The sequence below is a fragment of the Entelurus aequoreus genome, linkage group LG14, assembly GCF_033978785.1.
Source record: "Entelurus aequoreus isolate RoL-2023_Sb linkage group LG14, RoL_Eaeq_v1.1, whole genome shotgun sequence".
NCBI classification, from domain to species: domain Eukaryota; kingdom Metazoa; phylum Chordata; class Actinopteri; order Syngnathiformes; family Syngnathidae; genus Entelurus; species Entelurus aequoreus.
Genome location: NC_084744.1, coordinates 46,830,371 through 46,846,825, shown reverse-complemented (window position 1 = coordinate 46,846,825; position 16,455 = coordinate 46,830,371). Strand labels below are relative to the sequence as shown.

The window sequence follows — 16,455 nt, the reverse complement described above, 5'->3', positions numbered from 1 at the left end:
AGCTGAGAAATACATCTAAAAAAACAGTCTACATCTCAGCTTTGTGGTTTAACGTTGTTTATTGCGGTTAATTGGTACTGGATAAACAGATTTCTGAGGGGAAAGATTATCCATCCATCCATCCATCTTCTTCCGCTTATTCGAGGTCGGGTCGCGGGGGCAGCAGCCTAAGCAGGGAAGCCCAGACTTCCCTCTCCCCAGCCACTTCGTCCAGCTCTTCCCGGGGGATCCCGAGGTGTTCCCAGGCCAGCCGGGAGACATAGTCCTCCCAACGTGTCCTGGGTCTTCCCCGTGGCCTCCTACCGGTCGGACGTGCCCTAAACACCTCCCTAGGGAGGCGTTCGGGTGGCTTCCTGACCAGATGCCCGAACCACCTCATCTGGCTCCTCTCCATGTGGTGATTATTATTCATAAATTCAATATTTTCATAGTCGGAGCATAAATAAATCGACGACCTTCTAAATGAAATTTTTCAAAACCCAAAACCAGTGAAGTTGGCACGTTGTGTAATTCATAAATGAAAACAGAATACAAGCATTTTCAAATCCTTTTCAACTTATATTCAATTTAATAGACTGCAAAGACAAGACATTTAATGTTCGAACTGAGAAACGTCATTTTTTTTTTTCAAATAATCATTGACTTAGAATTTAATGGCAGCAACACATTGCAAAAAAGTTGTCACAGGGCATTTTTACCACTGTGTTACATGGCCTTTCCTTTTAACAACACTCAGTAAACGTTTGGGAACTGAGGAGACCAATTTTTTAAGCTTTTCTGGTGGAATTCTTTCCCATTCTTGCTTGATGTACAGCTTAAGTTGTTCAACAGTCCGGGGGTCTCCGTTGTGGTATTTTAGGCTTCATAATGCACCACACATTTTCAATGGGTGACAGGTCTGGACTACAGGCAGGCCAGTCTAGTACCCGCACTCTTTTACTATGAAGCCACGCTGTTGTAACACGTGGCTTGGCATTGTCTTGCTGAAATAAGCAGGGGCGTCCATGATAACGTTGCTTGGATGGCGACATATGTTGCTCCAAAACCTGTATGTTAAGTTAAAAAGTTAAAGTACCAATGATTGTCTCACACACTAGGTGTGGTGAAATTATTCTCTGCATCCATCACCCTTGATCACCCCCTGGGAAGTGAGGGGAGCAGTGGGCAGCAGTGGTGGCCGCGCCCGGGAATCATTTTCGGTGATTTAACACCCAATTCCAACCTTTGATGCTGAGAGCCAAGCAGGGAGGTAATGGGTCCCATTTTTATAGTCTTTGGTATGACTCGGCCGGCGTTTGAACTCACAACCTACCGATCTCAGGGCTGACACTCTAACCACAAGGCCACTGTACCCTTCAGCATTAATGGTGCCTTCACAGATGTGTAAGTTACCCATGCATTGGGCACTAATACACCCCCATATCATCGTAGATGCTGGCTTTTGAACTTTGCGCCTATAACAATCCGCATGGTTCTTTTCCTCTTTGGTCCGGAGGACACGACGTCCACAGTTTCCAAAAACAATTTGAAATGTGGACTCGTCAGACCACAGAACACTTTTCTACTTTGTATCAGTCCATCTTAGATGAGCTCGGGCCCAACAAAGCCGGCGGTGTTTAGCTTCTTGTATGCTTGTCTATACAGTTTTTGTTAGTTGTTTGTTTCAAAAAGTTTGACAAAGACTAAATCATACAAAAAATGAAGCGATTTTAATGTACAGTAAATCCTAAATTAATGTATTATTTATTTGCAAAATACAATAATATAATAATGTAAATACAATCCACTCCAGATGCCCCAAAATACTAACACAAAACACAGTTTATAGAGAATAATTTTAATTTTACATGCATAAAATTATGTAAAATACAGCAGAACCTTGATCTACAAACTTAATTTGTTCTTTAAGGAGCAGAAAGTCTATTCTTCATTCTGTTCCTTTTTATTCATAATGTATTTGAATGTCGTATCAGTTATTTTTTATGTGATATTGAGTGAATGAAATAAAAATAAAAATGGAAATTGAACAGAGTTGATAAATAGAACCTTTTGTAATTTGAAGCAAATTTCTTCAAATTTTCTCACCTTCTTTATCAAGTTGCTGGCATTTGCAACTTTCTTTAGCCCGATGTGGCTTTTTTTTTTTTTTTTTAACATAAACTCAGTCACCAACATGTGGGATTCTTTGTTTGGACGCTCGATTCCTGAAAATGAGTCGCGAGCGTTCATACAGACTAGTTTATTACGTGCAATTTTTGGTCATACGATAATCGAGATGGTAAATGAAAACCATGGCAAAAATTGGGGGCAAAAACCAAATCATACAGGTTTACAAAAAACAATGTAACGCAGTGGCGGGCCGTGCGTTTCCCACCTAGGCCTTCAGTGATGTCCGACTTGAATGATTACCTCTCAAAATACCATAATTGATGTCCCCACATGACCATTGCTAAAGAAATACTACACAGGAACACATTTACGCACATACTGGCCATTGAAACACATCAACAGTGTACAAAACGGGTGATTTTCTGGCGCATTTAAAAATCAATAAACCCGCATCAGCAATTAAAACATATCTTATGTGGTACTGTCAAAATGAAAATTGCAAAAAACATATTAAACGTGAAAAAAATGAAGGAATAAAATATCTGAACTCACATTTCATCGACAGCTGAGCTAGCTTCCGGGGTTGGCCGACATAGTCTCACAAGATGTAGTTTCTCTTTAAATATCCTTCTTGAAAACGGCCTTGCAAATATATGTGTTGTCTTGTCTAATCATAAAAGATGAAGACGAGGCATGTTGGCTGAGTTCTTAAAGTTTACTCCACAGCGTGCTCATCAATAACATCCAGCAGCCGACATGTCTACTACATTCAACAACCTAAACGGGGCTACTGCTCATGCTCTTCACTACTGTGGCATGCTGGGTAATGGAGTTTTTATGTTACCTAGCTCAGCGTTTTTCAACCTTTTTTGAGCCGAGGCGCATTTTTTTTATTGAAAAAATCCGGAGGCACACTACCAGCTGAAAACAAAAAAAAAATGAAACTCAGTAGACAATATAAAGCCAATTAGAAGATTACTAATTAAGTATTAATATTTGAGGCACACCACCAGCAGAAATCATTAAAAAACGAAACTCAGTTGGCAGTAAAAAGTCATTGTCACAATTGTTGGATATGAATTTAAACCATAACCAAGCATGCATCACTATAGCTCTTGTCTCAAAGTAGGTGTACTGTCACCACCTGTCACATCACACTGTGACTTATTTGGAGTTTTTTGGTGTTTTCCCGTGTGTAGTGTTTTAGGTCTTGTCTTGCGCTCCTATTTTGGTGGCTTTTCCTGTAGCAGTTTCATGTCTTCCTTTGAGCGCTAGTCCCCTTACCTGCTTTGTTTTAGCAATCAAGAATATTTAAGTTGTTGCTATCTTTTTTTGTGTGGACATTGTTGATTGTCATGTGCGGATGTACTTTGTGGACGCCGTCTCTGCTCCACACGCTGTAAGTTTTTGCTGTCGTCCAGCATTCTGTTTTTGCTTACTTTGTAGCCAGTTCAGTTTTAGTTTTGTTCTACATCAGGGGTCCCCATACTACGTCCCGCGGGCCGGATCCAGCCCGCCAGCGTCCAAAATCTGGCCCACGGGAAGTCCCAAGTAAAAAAAGACGTTTTTTAAATTTTTTTTTTAAAATTCTTTATTTTTGAAACTCTGTCCTTTTTAATCCATTTTCTACAGCTTGTTACTCTTGGTGTCTCCTAGCCGCTCAGGCAAATCATAAAAATGCATTTTCCCATCGATAACGGGACATCATCACACTCTGAATATATATATATATATATATATATATATATATATATATATATATATATATATATATATATATATATATATATATATACACTGCAAAAAGTCAGTGTTCAAAAACAAGAAAAAAAAAAAGAAAAATTAGGGGTATTTTATTTGAACTAAGCAAAATTATCTGCCAATAGACATTTGGCTTGTAAAGGCTTTCCAAAACAAGTAAAATTAGCTAACCTCAATGAACCCAAAAATACCTTAAAATAAGTATATTCTCACTAATAACAACTTTACTACTATATGAGTACGTATTCTATTGTTTCATTGAAAATAGAACAGCAAAGTCCATTTGGTTGTCATCTGTTTTATTATGAGACACACTTGTGTCAAAGTCATTATTTGTTTTTCATGCTTGAAATAAGACATTTTTACTTTAAAAAAGTAGTTTTATACTTGTGAGTGTTGATGACACAGCTTTGCAACAGTTGATATTCTAGTTTCAAGCATGTTTTACTCAATATAGGTCATAAAATCTCAGCAACAAGCTGTAATATCTTACTGATATCATTTAGGACCAAACCCCTTAAAACAAGTAAAACACTCTAACATAAAATCTGCTTAGTGAGAAGAATTATCTTATCAGAAAAAAATAAGCAAATATCACCCTTATTTGAGATATTTAATCTCACTTAGATCTCAGTTTTTGCAGTGATATACAGATCGGCGCCGGGCCAAATATTTTTTAACCCAATGCGGCCCCCGAGTCAAAAAGTTTGGGGACCCCTGTTCTACATAGCCACAGCAAGGCCAGCAGAGAAGGCCTTGCTGGCCCTGACGGCACACCACTGGCAACACTTCAGTTCTTTCAGCATTATGGATTTTCTCTTACATCTTTTTTGGAAGTGACCCGATAGTTCTGAGAAAAAGATATGTGTTGTTTGCGATCATTGTCTTGTACATCTGAGCAGTCTATGATTCACATGGCTGAATCATAGACTGACACATCCCCTGCAGGTCTCTGTATCAGTCTGCAGCTCAGGATGAAGAATGTAGGATTCAAACTCTCATGCGTGTTTACTCAAGCCCTGAATGGCAACTGAGTCACTGCAGGGCCACTTAGGTTAATAGTCTGGACTCTCAGAGAAACAATAACTGGTCAGTAATGGTCACTGGCATGTCGTTACTCATTGCAGTCAGCCGGGGAGCTCATAGTTGACCAGGTTTCTCAAAGACAGACACCAAAATGGAGATCTAGGGAGTTTAGTACTCCAACATGCCACTGTGCTTTAAAAACAAACAGAAAGTGCAAAGTGTGAGGAGGCATGGGAGTGGGTTTCGTAGAAGGTATGGCATGCATGGGTGGGGGGGAGACTATGAAAGAATGTCTGTGGTAAAATATGCCGTAAAAAGACCACTGCTTCCTGTAGAGTGTGGATGATGGTGGGATTCAATACGTCATCCACTGCAATAAATGTTCTTCTTCTTATTCATCTTCATTTGGGGACGTGTTCCCAATGTGTCCCTGATGATGTTGTGCAAGTTTAACTATGGCTGTAGACGTCAGTCAATGTTCAGAACATAAGAAAATAAACCTGTTTGAAGGCATATCATCAATCTTTATTGCAGACCTTAAGATCCATTAAACATATAAAAACACAATACAAAACATTAAAAACAAAACAATAAAACATTAAAAATGAAACATACAATCATTCCATTTGAGGATGTTAAGATCAGGTTTTTATGCTGCAGATCTTGATACCAATAAATGGAAACATGTATTACTGTACATGTTTCCATTTATTAATGGTGAGTGATATTGACAGTTCAACCATATGAATTAGTTCTTTATTTTCTTTAATGATAACAATTGTTTGATCAAAACAATGTCAATAGTTTCTTTTGTTATATTCTTATTTTTACTGTTATATTTTTGTTTTTATTGTTGATTTTTATTTGGATTGTTATTGTTATTTTTTCTATTTTATTTCCATTTCCACCCCCATTATTTACTTTTTACTTTTTTAATTCGATCTCAATTCTGTACACTGCTGCTGGAGTTTTAATTTTCCAGAGGGAACTCGCCTGAAGGAATCAATAAAGTACTATCTATCTATCTAATAGTACATAAATCAAAAAAATCAATAACTACTATTCCCCTTTAAATCATTGGGGTTTTGCCCTTGAGAAGTCTTCCTGTATCCATTGTTACTGGAGTTTGTAAACATTAACAAAAACAAAAACATTTTGAAATAATTAAAAATATCGACCTAATCACTTAAGTATCGATCATATACTGATACTACCCTATGGTATCGACACCACCAATCTATGGATTGATAAATTGGGGGTGGTCGTCAACCCGCGGCTCTAGTGGCTCCCTGGAGCATTTTCAAAAATGTATGAAAAAAGATGAGATGGGGAAATATATTGTTTGTTTAAATATGGTTTCTGTCGGAGGGCAAACATGAAACCAACCTTTCGAATTGTTAGAAATCCCACTGTTTATATTAAACATGCTTCATTGACGAGAGTATTTGATGAGCGTCGTTTTGTCCTACTAATTTCGGCGGTCCCTGAACTCACCGTAGTTTTTTTTACATGTACAACTTTCTCCGACACTGCCACAGAAAGACGTGCTTTATGCCACTCCTTCTGTCTAATTTTTTCCACCAAACTTTTTATGCTGTGCGTGAATGCACAAAGGTGAGCTTTGTTGATGTTATTGACTTGTTGGAGTGTTAACCAGGCATATTTGGTGATTATTATTATTAGCTTAAGAGAGCGGCTCCACACGGTGTATGGAGACACATAATTAGCTGCTAGCCGCTTGTCAGCCGGGGCACTTAAAATAAATACATGGTCAGCCAGCGGGGATTGATGTTTGTGATCAGCATTAAAAGGCATAAATTGGCAATGGCAATTACATACATTTTCAGAAAAATCATCCACTATACTGTTCTGTGGCCAGTTAGGACCAACTTATACTATGTGCTTTATTACAAAACCCAAAATCAGTGTAGTTGGCACTTTGTGTAATTCGTAAATAAAAACAGAATACAATGATTTGCAAATCCTTTTCAACTTATATTCAATTGACTAAACTGCAAAGACAAGATATTTCATGTTTGAACTAAGAAACCTAATTTTTTTTGGCATATAATCGTTAACTTAGAATTTAATGGCAGCAACACATTGGACCCCGACTTAAACAAGTGGAAAAACTTATTCGGGTGTTACCATTTAGTGGTCAATTGTACGGAATATGTACCTCACTGTGCAACCTACTAATAAAAGTCTCAATCAATCAAAAAAACATTGCAAAAAAGTTAGGACAGGGGCCTTTTTACCACTGTGTTACATGGCCTTTCCTTTTAACAACACTCAGTAAACGTTTGGGAACTGAGGAGACTATTTTTTTAAGCTTTTCAGGTGGAATTTTTCCCCATTCTTGCTTGATGTACAGCTTAAGTTGTTCAACAGTCCGGGGTCTGTGTTGTGGTATTTTAGGCTTCATATTGCGCCACACATTTTCAATGGGAGACAGGTCTGGACTACAGGCAGGCCAGTCTAGTACCCGCACTCTTTTACTATGAAGCCACGCTTCTTGGATTGCTTAGACGGCAACATATGTTGCTCCAAAACCTGTATGTACCTTTCAGCATTAATGGTGCCTTTACAGATGTGTAAGTTACCTATGCCTTGGGCACTAATACACCCCCATACCATCACAGATGCTGGCTTTTGAATTTTGCGCCTATAACAATCTGGATGGTTCTTTTTCTCTTTGGTCTGGAGGACACGACGTCCACAGTTTCCAAAAACAATTTGAAATGTGGACTCGTCAGACCACAGAACACTTTTACACTTTGCATCAGTCCATCTCAGATGTGCCCGGGCCAGCGGCGTTTCTGGGTGTTGTTGATAAATGGCTTTGGCTTTGCATAGTAGAGTTTTAACTTGCGCTTACAGATGTAGTGACAAACTGTAGTTACTGACAGTGGTTTTCTGAAGTGTTCCTGAGCCTATGTGGTGATATCCCTTACACACTGATGTCGCTTTTTGAGTACCGCCTGAGGGATCGAAGGTCCATAATATCATCGCTTATGTGCAGTAATTTCTCCAGATTCTCTGAACCTTTTGATGATATTAAGGACTGTAGATGGTGAAATCCCTAAATTCCTTGCAAGAGCTCGTTGAGAAATGTTGTTCTTAAACTGTTGGACAATTTGCTCACGCATTTGTTCACAAAGCAGTGACCCTCGCCCCATCCTTGTTTGTGAATGACTGAGCATTTCATGGAAGCTGCTTTTATACCCAATCATGGCACCCACCTGTTCCCAATTAGCCTGTTCACCTGTGGGATGTTCCAAATAAGTGTTTGATGAGCATTCCTCAACTTTCTGAGTCTGAGTTCATATGTGAGTCAAGGCAGGTGGCCAAATACTTTAGGCAATGTAGTGTATGTTTAAAACGACATCTATTATACCTAAAACAAACAAGTTATATTCTGTTCTATTTAGGGTTTGCTGCCTCAAAGGCTGTGTTCAGGGGCTTTCATACATTTATTTGAATAAGAAAAAAAATCAAGCTTAATACATTTTTGGGATCAACTGTGTTATTTGAACAGAATCCCAAGTGCATGCAGGTTTGGAGGTAGTGACAGCTGGCAAGCTTTGTTTCTTTTTTGCTCTGCTGCCTTTAAGCATGCATTATTGAAGAAAAAAGCAGTTGATCGATGCTGTTCAATACCCTGGGGCAGCACATGGTGTGCTCGTTATATAACCAATCTAGTGAAATGGTTTGGGCTGGGTGTTACTGTACCCACTAACTCCAATATGCAATTTCATGTTGCCTATCGTTCACAATCGTTATGAGAGACAAGAAGACAAACATTTTTTTTTTAACATATAAAAATCGGCTCGTTTTTGGTGGCTAGCAATGCAGCTAATGGGAACAATCATTTCTACCTCTATATCACTTTAAAAGTGCATTCAAAAACCGTCAACTATACTTCAATTACGCTACATAACCTGTATAATAACCAAGCTGTTTTTGCAAGAGCGAACACTGAGGAACTCTTTTTCTAGCATAGTAACACATCGCCATGCTACGGTAATAGCCGTAAAAGTTAACTACGGCAAGCGATAAGCTAGCTTCTACGACAACACAAAACGCGTTTGAGTTTGTAATAGGGTTGTACGGTATACCGATATTACTATAGTACCGCGATACTAATGAATTATTTTCGGTACTATACCGCCTCTGTAATGATACCAAGTACAGGAGCGTATCTAGTCGATACTACTATGATTACATCGATATTTTTTGGCATCACAACATCTTCTTTCGTTTTTTTAAAATGTATATTATGTTTATAAACTCGGGAAATATGTCCCTGGACACATGAGAACTTTGAATATGATCATATTGTAACTACTTGGTATCGAATCGATACTTAAATTTGTGGTATCATCAAAAATTAATGTAAAGTATCTAAACAACAGAAGAATAAGTGATTATTACATTTTAACAGAAGTGTAGAGAGAACATGTTAAGAGAGAAAGTAAGCAGATATTAACAGCAAATGAACAAGTTCATTAATAATGAATTTTATACCACTTGTCCTTAATAATTTTGACAAAATAATAGAATGGAAAATGACACAATATGTTACTGCATATGTCAGCAGCTAAATTAGGAGCCTTTGTTTGCTCACTTACTAATAAAAGACAAGTTGACTTGTATGTTCGCTATTTTATTTAAGGACTAAATTGCAATAAAAACCAGATGTTTAATGTACCATAAGATTTTTTGTTAAATAAAAGCCAATAATGCCATTTTTTGTGGTCCCCTTTATTTAGAAAAGTACCGAAAACTATCAAAATAATTTTGGTACCGGTACCAAAATATTGGTATCGGGACAACACCAGTTTGTAATGCACAACACAATGTGATACGACATCAATTCTTACTGACTGAAAACATGAACAATCATATTACAAAATCTGTAAAGTATTAGCCCACATTTCATGTTTTGTTTGTACATAGCTAGCCAGAGAGCGTACGTACTGTAGTTGTACTAACACGCATGGTGGGCTGAGTTTATCACGATCAATATTAAAGTGACTCACTCGATAGACAGTTGTTTGTCTGGTCTAGCTGGCCGGGGACGTTTCCTGTTGATTTTGGGGAAGCACTCCATTTATGTCGAAATAGCTTGACTCCAAGTTCCACATTTACGGCGTCAAAGTCGCACCGACCTCACTTTCTCGGCTTCCAGGTTCTCCAACGTTTCAGACTTCCTTCGAGCTTGCTTCTAGAAACAAAATCGCTTCCACCTCACTCACCCGGCTTCCGTCTGCTCCAAGGTCTCATTCTTCCTTCGTGCTGGCTTCTATAAGCAGCAGTATATTTTGCTTCAAAAGTATAAGGTTGTGAATCCTCATTTGTCCAAAAATAGTCCCCTTTGTTGTCTGTTACCAAGTTTGCCATGATTAGAACACACACTCGTGTTTGATTCCGGAAGTAGGAACAACCTTTGGTTCCCAGAAGTCAGATGTGTGCTGCTATGGAAACATAAGTCAATGCGTGGAATAAAAAAGTCCCGGAAATGATTAAATTGATCAAAATACGGTAAATATTGAACATATTACATATTGTTATGATTGTGTCTGTTAGTACATTATGGTCTGGTCGAGGTCAAAAGTTTACATACACTTGCAAAGAACATAATGTCATGGCTGTCCTGAGTTCTAAAACTCTTATTTTTTTTGTGATAGAGTGATTGGAGCACATACTTGTTGGTCACAAAAAACATTCATGAAGTTTGGTTCTTTTATGAATTTATTATGGGTCTACTGAAAATGTGAGCAAATATGTTGGGTCAAAAGTATACATACAGCAATGTTAATATTTGGTTACATGTCCCTTGGCAAGTTTCACCGCAATAAGGCGCTTTTGGTAGCCATCCACAAGCTTCTGGTTGAATTTTTGACCACTCCTCTTGACAAAATTGGTGCAGTTCAGCTAATTGTGTTGGTTTTCTGACATGGACTTGTTTCTTCAGCATTGTCCACACGTTTAAGTCAGGACTTTGGGAAGGCCATTCTAAAACCTTAATTCTAGCCTGATTTAGCCATTCCTTTACCACTTTTGACGTGTGTTTGGGGTCATTGTCCTGTTGGCACACCCAACTGCGCCCAAGACCCAACCTCCGGGCTGATGATTTTAGGTTGTCCTGAAGAATTTGGAGGTAATCCTCCTTTTTCATTTTCCCATTTACTCTCTGTAAAGCACGAGTTCCATTGGCAGCAAGACAGGCCCAGAGCATAATACTATCACCACCATGCTTGACGGTAGGCATGGTGTTTCTGGGATTAAAGGCCTCACCTTTTCTCCTCCAAACATATTGCTGATAATTGTGGCCAAACGGCTCCATTTTTGTTTCATGTGACATCACATGGACAAAGATAAGACTTTCTGGAGGAAATTTGTGTGGTCAGATAAAACAGAAATTGAGCTGTTTGGCCACAATTTAGCCAGCGTCAGAGTCCATTGGCTGACTCTATAATTGACGTTTATCTGCTGGAGCTTATCCTTGTGGTCATTTTCTACTAATGGACCTTATGCTTTAAGAGCAAGAAGGGGTTGGAATAGGCCACAACAAGTGCACGTGTACTGTGTCATTGTTTTCTTTAGACTGGAGGTCTTCAACATTTTGGAAATAATTGTAGTTTTTTTTTACTGATATGCTGACTGTAGGGTCGTGGCATTTGTTCATGGCATTGGTAATTTTTGCAGTATTTAACTTAAAATGTAAAATGGGAATATTCCCTCTGTATTTGGTTGCAATGAAACCCCAATTCCCTCATTCTCAGTCCTTCTTGATGGTTGTATCAACAAAGAATGAGCGATTGTTCTATTGAACCTTGCAGACATGAAGCTCAGCTGACTTGCTTAGTTGTTACATTTATTTTGAACCATGACCCTGATCTGTACAGGCATATGCAACTAAGATATCACAGTATGTGTTATCTTATTACTTTAGCACTGCAGTTACTGCAAATTTCATGTTTTTTATGAAAGCTCAATGTTAGGTCTTCAAGTGTTGTGGTTTGGACAGTTACCACAAACATGTCAATAATAGTGGTGGTCCTGCAGTTTGACAGGTTAGTAACACCCAAGATTAGTGGAAGGTTCCTCCGAGGATCTTCATGATCAAATGCATGTTTTTGCACTTCTCATCCTTCTAGGGTAGGGGCGTCAAAGTCTTTTTTTATGGAGGAATATCTGGGCACACGCGGGCCGGACTATTAAAATCATGGCATTAAAACTAAAACATAAAGACAACCTCAGATTGTATTCTTTGTCTTACTTTGGCCAAAAATAGAACAAACAGAGTCTGAAAATATTACAATAATAATCTAGAAAAAAGCGGTAAAGTTTAGATCCATGAAGGAAAGAAGAAAGTGAATGACTGTTTATAACTGAATACATATGCATAAAAATGTGTTTTCTTTTGTATTATTATTTTTAATGAATTAAGTAACGTTTATGACTATCTTTTTCCAAAACACAATATAGAATGTGAGATATAACAGGATAATGCATACATTTATCATTTGTTTTCAAAACGCTTACAAAAAAGTGGCACCCCAAAAATGTACTGTGGGACCCCATTTTTATGACTTGATGGGGTCCCTGGGACCCCATTTTGAACATTCCCTAGCGCCAACACTGCTTATAATAACTGCCCCTTAAAGAAGAAATTAAGTTTGTAGATCAAGGTTCTCCTGTATTTTACATTATTTTATGCATGTAAAATTAGAATTGTTCTCTATGAACTGTGTTGTGTGTTAGTATATTTGGGCATCTGGAGTGGATTGTATTTACATTATTTGATTAAATTATTACATTTTGCAATAAATCATAAATTATTTTAGGATCTACTGTACATTAACATCGCTTCATTTTTCGTATGATTTAGTCTTTGTCAAACTTTTTGAAACAAACAACTAAGGAAATCTGTATAGACAAGCATACAAAAAGCTAAAAAAGATGGGTTGTCTTATTGTGGAGGGGGGCGTGGTCTGCGGGCCTGTCACGGAGCGGGGTGTGTAAGGACCGGCCTCGAAGCCAGCGGCAGGTGAGTGGATTGCCCAGCTGGGGCTTGTTATCTAATCACCTGTCGCCCTTATTAGCAGCAGCCGGAACGAGACACGTGATTGGAGTTGCTGGTGAGCAGACGCAGAGCAAAACCAGAGCTTTTCTTCCTGTCATTTACACACACAGCAGTACATGATGTCCAAAAAGTGAAAACAAATGAATTTAAAAAAAAAACATTTTAGAATTAGCGTTGCAATAAAATAGAGACATTGGGTTCTATGTAAAAGTCAAAGGTAAAATAAAATAAATGTCAGAACCTCGTTCCAAAATGATCCACAAACTCTGCGCCAGAAAGTCGAGGAGTTTACAGGAGAGCACAAGTGTATTATATTGCTTTAAACCAGGTCTATCTATACAACTGGCGGCCCGTGGGCCACATCCGGCCTGCCACAGCTGTTAATTCGGGCCGCCGAACAACACCCAAATAGGCTTGATGAAACCATTCAGAACAGGGTTGCTCGTGTGCAGTACTCCCACCAGGTGGGGGGGAGGGGGGGGGGGGTATATTGTAGCGTCCCGGAAGAGTTAGTGCTGCAAGGGGTTCTGGGTATTTGTTCTGTTGTGTTTATGTTGTGTTACAGTGCGGATGTTCTCCCGAAATGTGTTTGTCAGTCTTGTTTTTGTGGGTTCCCAGTGTGGCGCATATTTGTAACAGTGTTAAAGTTGTTTATACGGCCGCCCTCAGTGTGACCTGTATGGCTGTTGACCAAGTATGCCTTGCATTCACTTGTGTGTGTGAAAAGCCGTAGATATTATGTGATTGGACCTGCATGCAAAGGCAGTGCCTTTAAGGTTTATTGGAGCTCTGTACTTCTCCCTACGTCCGTGTACCACTCCGTACAGCAGCGTTTTAAAAAGTCATAAATTTTACTTTTTGAAACCGATGCTGATAATTTCCGATATTACATTTTAAAGCATTTATCGGTCGATAATATCGTCAGTCCGATATTATTGGACATCTCTAGTTTTAACCATTGTAGGGTTGTGTTAACGCAAACAGTTCGTCTTTTTTTGTGATGCAGTTTCAGTGTCCTCCTTGCCAGATTAAAGAAGCATTTCCATCGATATTAACCTTGTGTGCCTCTCAGTGCAGCAGAAGCACTCAATTTCTGTCGACAAAGCTTGGCAAGCTCCACATTTACAACTCCCAAGACTCTCTCGGCCCCGTGTGCTCCAAACTTTCACCCTCTATTCGTGCTCGCTCAGCTTCTAGAACCCCCAGTTCATCCTACGTATATTCAGCTTCAAAAAGATGAGGTTGTGAATCCTCATTTGTCCAGAAATAGTAGTCTTTGTTGTTTGTTACCAAGTCTGCCAGGATTAGAACACACTTGCATTCGTTGACGGAAGTAGGAAGTGCGTTGGTATGGGCACTGAAATAAATGCGTCCAGGAAAGAAGTTATAACCAACATACGGTAAATATTGTACATTGGTATGAATGTGTCTGTTACTACATTATATACACTGTCAAAAAGAGCAGTCAAAATATAAGATAAAAAGACTGGATTTTAGTTAGAAAAAACAACTATGTCCATGCAGCTAGTTAATATTACTTGATAAGACATCCATTAAGATTTGTATTTCTAGAAACTAGCAGGACTTTTAAGATAGAAATAAGTATGTTATCCTGAAAACAAGCAATATTCAACTTGCAATTCTTTAATTGCATGTTGCAAAATTTTTAAACAAGATTATCTATGTGGGGAAAAGCCCAAATGTCTTATTTGAATAGTTATCTTCTCAATTTGTAACATTTTAAATTACAATAAATTGAATATAATTATTCATGCTAAAATTAAGATTATAATGTGAAGTCATTGACGAAAGATAAGTAAATTGCTCTTAAAACTAGGGATTTTTTTTTAGAAATAAAATGTTTAATCCTGGCAAATGGGATAGGCTCCAGCCACCCCGGTTGAAATGGACAGATGGGATGGCAAGTGGCAAATAATTTGCAGAGTTTCTATTTAGTGTAAATATAAAACATTGATGGAGGGGTTTGAAGGCAATTTAGTGACACTCATTACCCGCCTCTTGCGAGAATTTTTTACATCTTTAGAATCCTACAAAAATGACGCGTGTTCTTGTCTTTCATAATAATTGTGAAAATTCCGTAAAAAGCGCAGTTCTCCTTTTAAATATTAAACAAATTAGACGAGTTCACCAGTTTTTTTTTCATTTAAAGTTGTGATTATTGAGACGATATTTGTTGTATATTATTAGTGTGATGCTGCGTGTGCTTCAAATCTTTCATAAAACAGTGGAAACGGTTATAACAAAAAAAACTGTCATTAAACAGTGAAAACCTTTATTTTGCAAATGTATGTATTGTACACAGTATGTGCAAAATAAATGTTTGCACAGTACACACTTTTTTTGTAAATGTTTGTACTGTACAGTTATTTTATATTCAATTTTAATAAATTTAGTTGGTATTTTTTACTATACAAGTTAAAAACATCCTGTTTTTTCTGTTTTTCCTAATAGGTATTTACAATTTTCACGATGGTTGGCTTTTTTGGCTTGAGCACATTAAAGTTAAAGTTAAAGTACAACTGATAGTCACACACACACTAGGTGTAGTGAAATTACCCTCTGCATTTGCCCCATCCCCTTGTTCTGCCCCCTGGGAGATGAGGGGAGCAGTGAGCAGCAGCGGTGGCCGCGCTCGGCAAACATTTTGGTTATACAACCCCCAATTCCAACCCTTGATGCTGAGTGCCAAGCAGGGATGTAATGGGTCCCATCTTTATAGTCTCTGGTATGATCATCAAAATTGTTCAGAAATGAGGAAATGCATTCTTGAAATAATTAGACTGTGTAGTGAAGGTAATAGTTCTACTTTTTGAATTGATCTGAAATAAATTCATTTTTCAAAGATATTCAAATTCATTGAGATGCAACTGAGTTGTTAAATTGATACATCTGGTCAAAATGAACAATACTATCTTTTTATTTTTTATTTTTTGAATTTTATAAACCTTTATTTATATTCTGCAACATTTACAAACAATCGAGAAATAATAATAATCAAAAACAAGTACAAAAACAGTACAAATCAGCGCCGGGGGGTTGTAAACTCAATAAAGTAACCAAAATAGAATGCAATATATATATATATATATATATATATATATATATATATATATATATATATATATATATATATATATATATATATGTATATATGTATATGTATATATATATATGTATATATGTATATGTATATATATATATGTATATATGTATATGTATATATATATATATATATATATATATATGTATATATATATATATATATATATATATATATATATATATATATATATATATATATATATATATATATATATATATATATATATATATATATATAACTTTACAATGAGATAAAAGATTGTAGAAATATATTCCAATTGAAAAAAATATATAAAGACAGAACAATAAGATCATATGGACAGCCGTAAGTGTTTACATTTTGC

At 37.4% G+C, this 16,455-nt stretch overlaps 1 protein-coding gene across 2 annotated transcripts in view; it reads left to right on the top strand.

Moving 5' to 3' along the window:
• Positions 1-16,455, top strand: part of myo10l3 (myosin X, like 3) — a 216,170-nt gene that overhangs the window by 2,520 nt on the left and 197,195 nt on the right. The window lies entirely within an intron of this gene.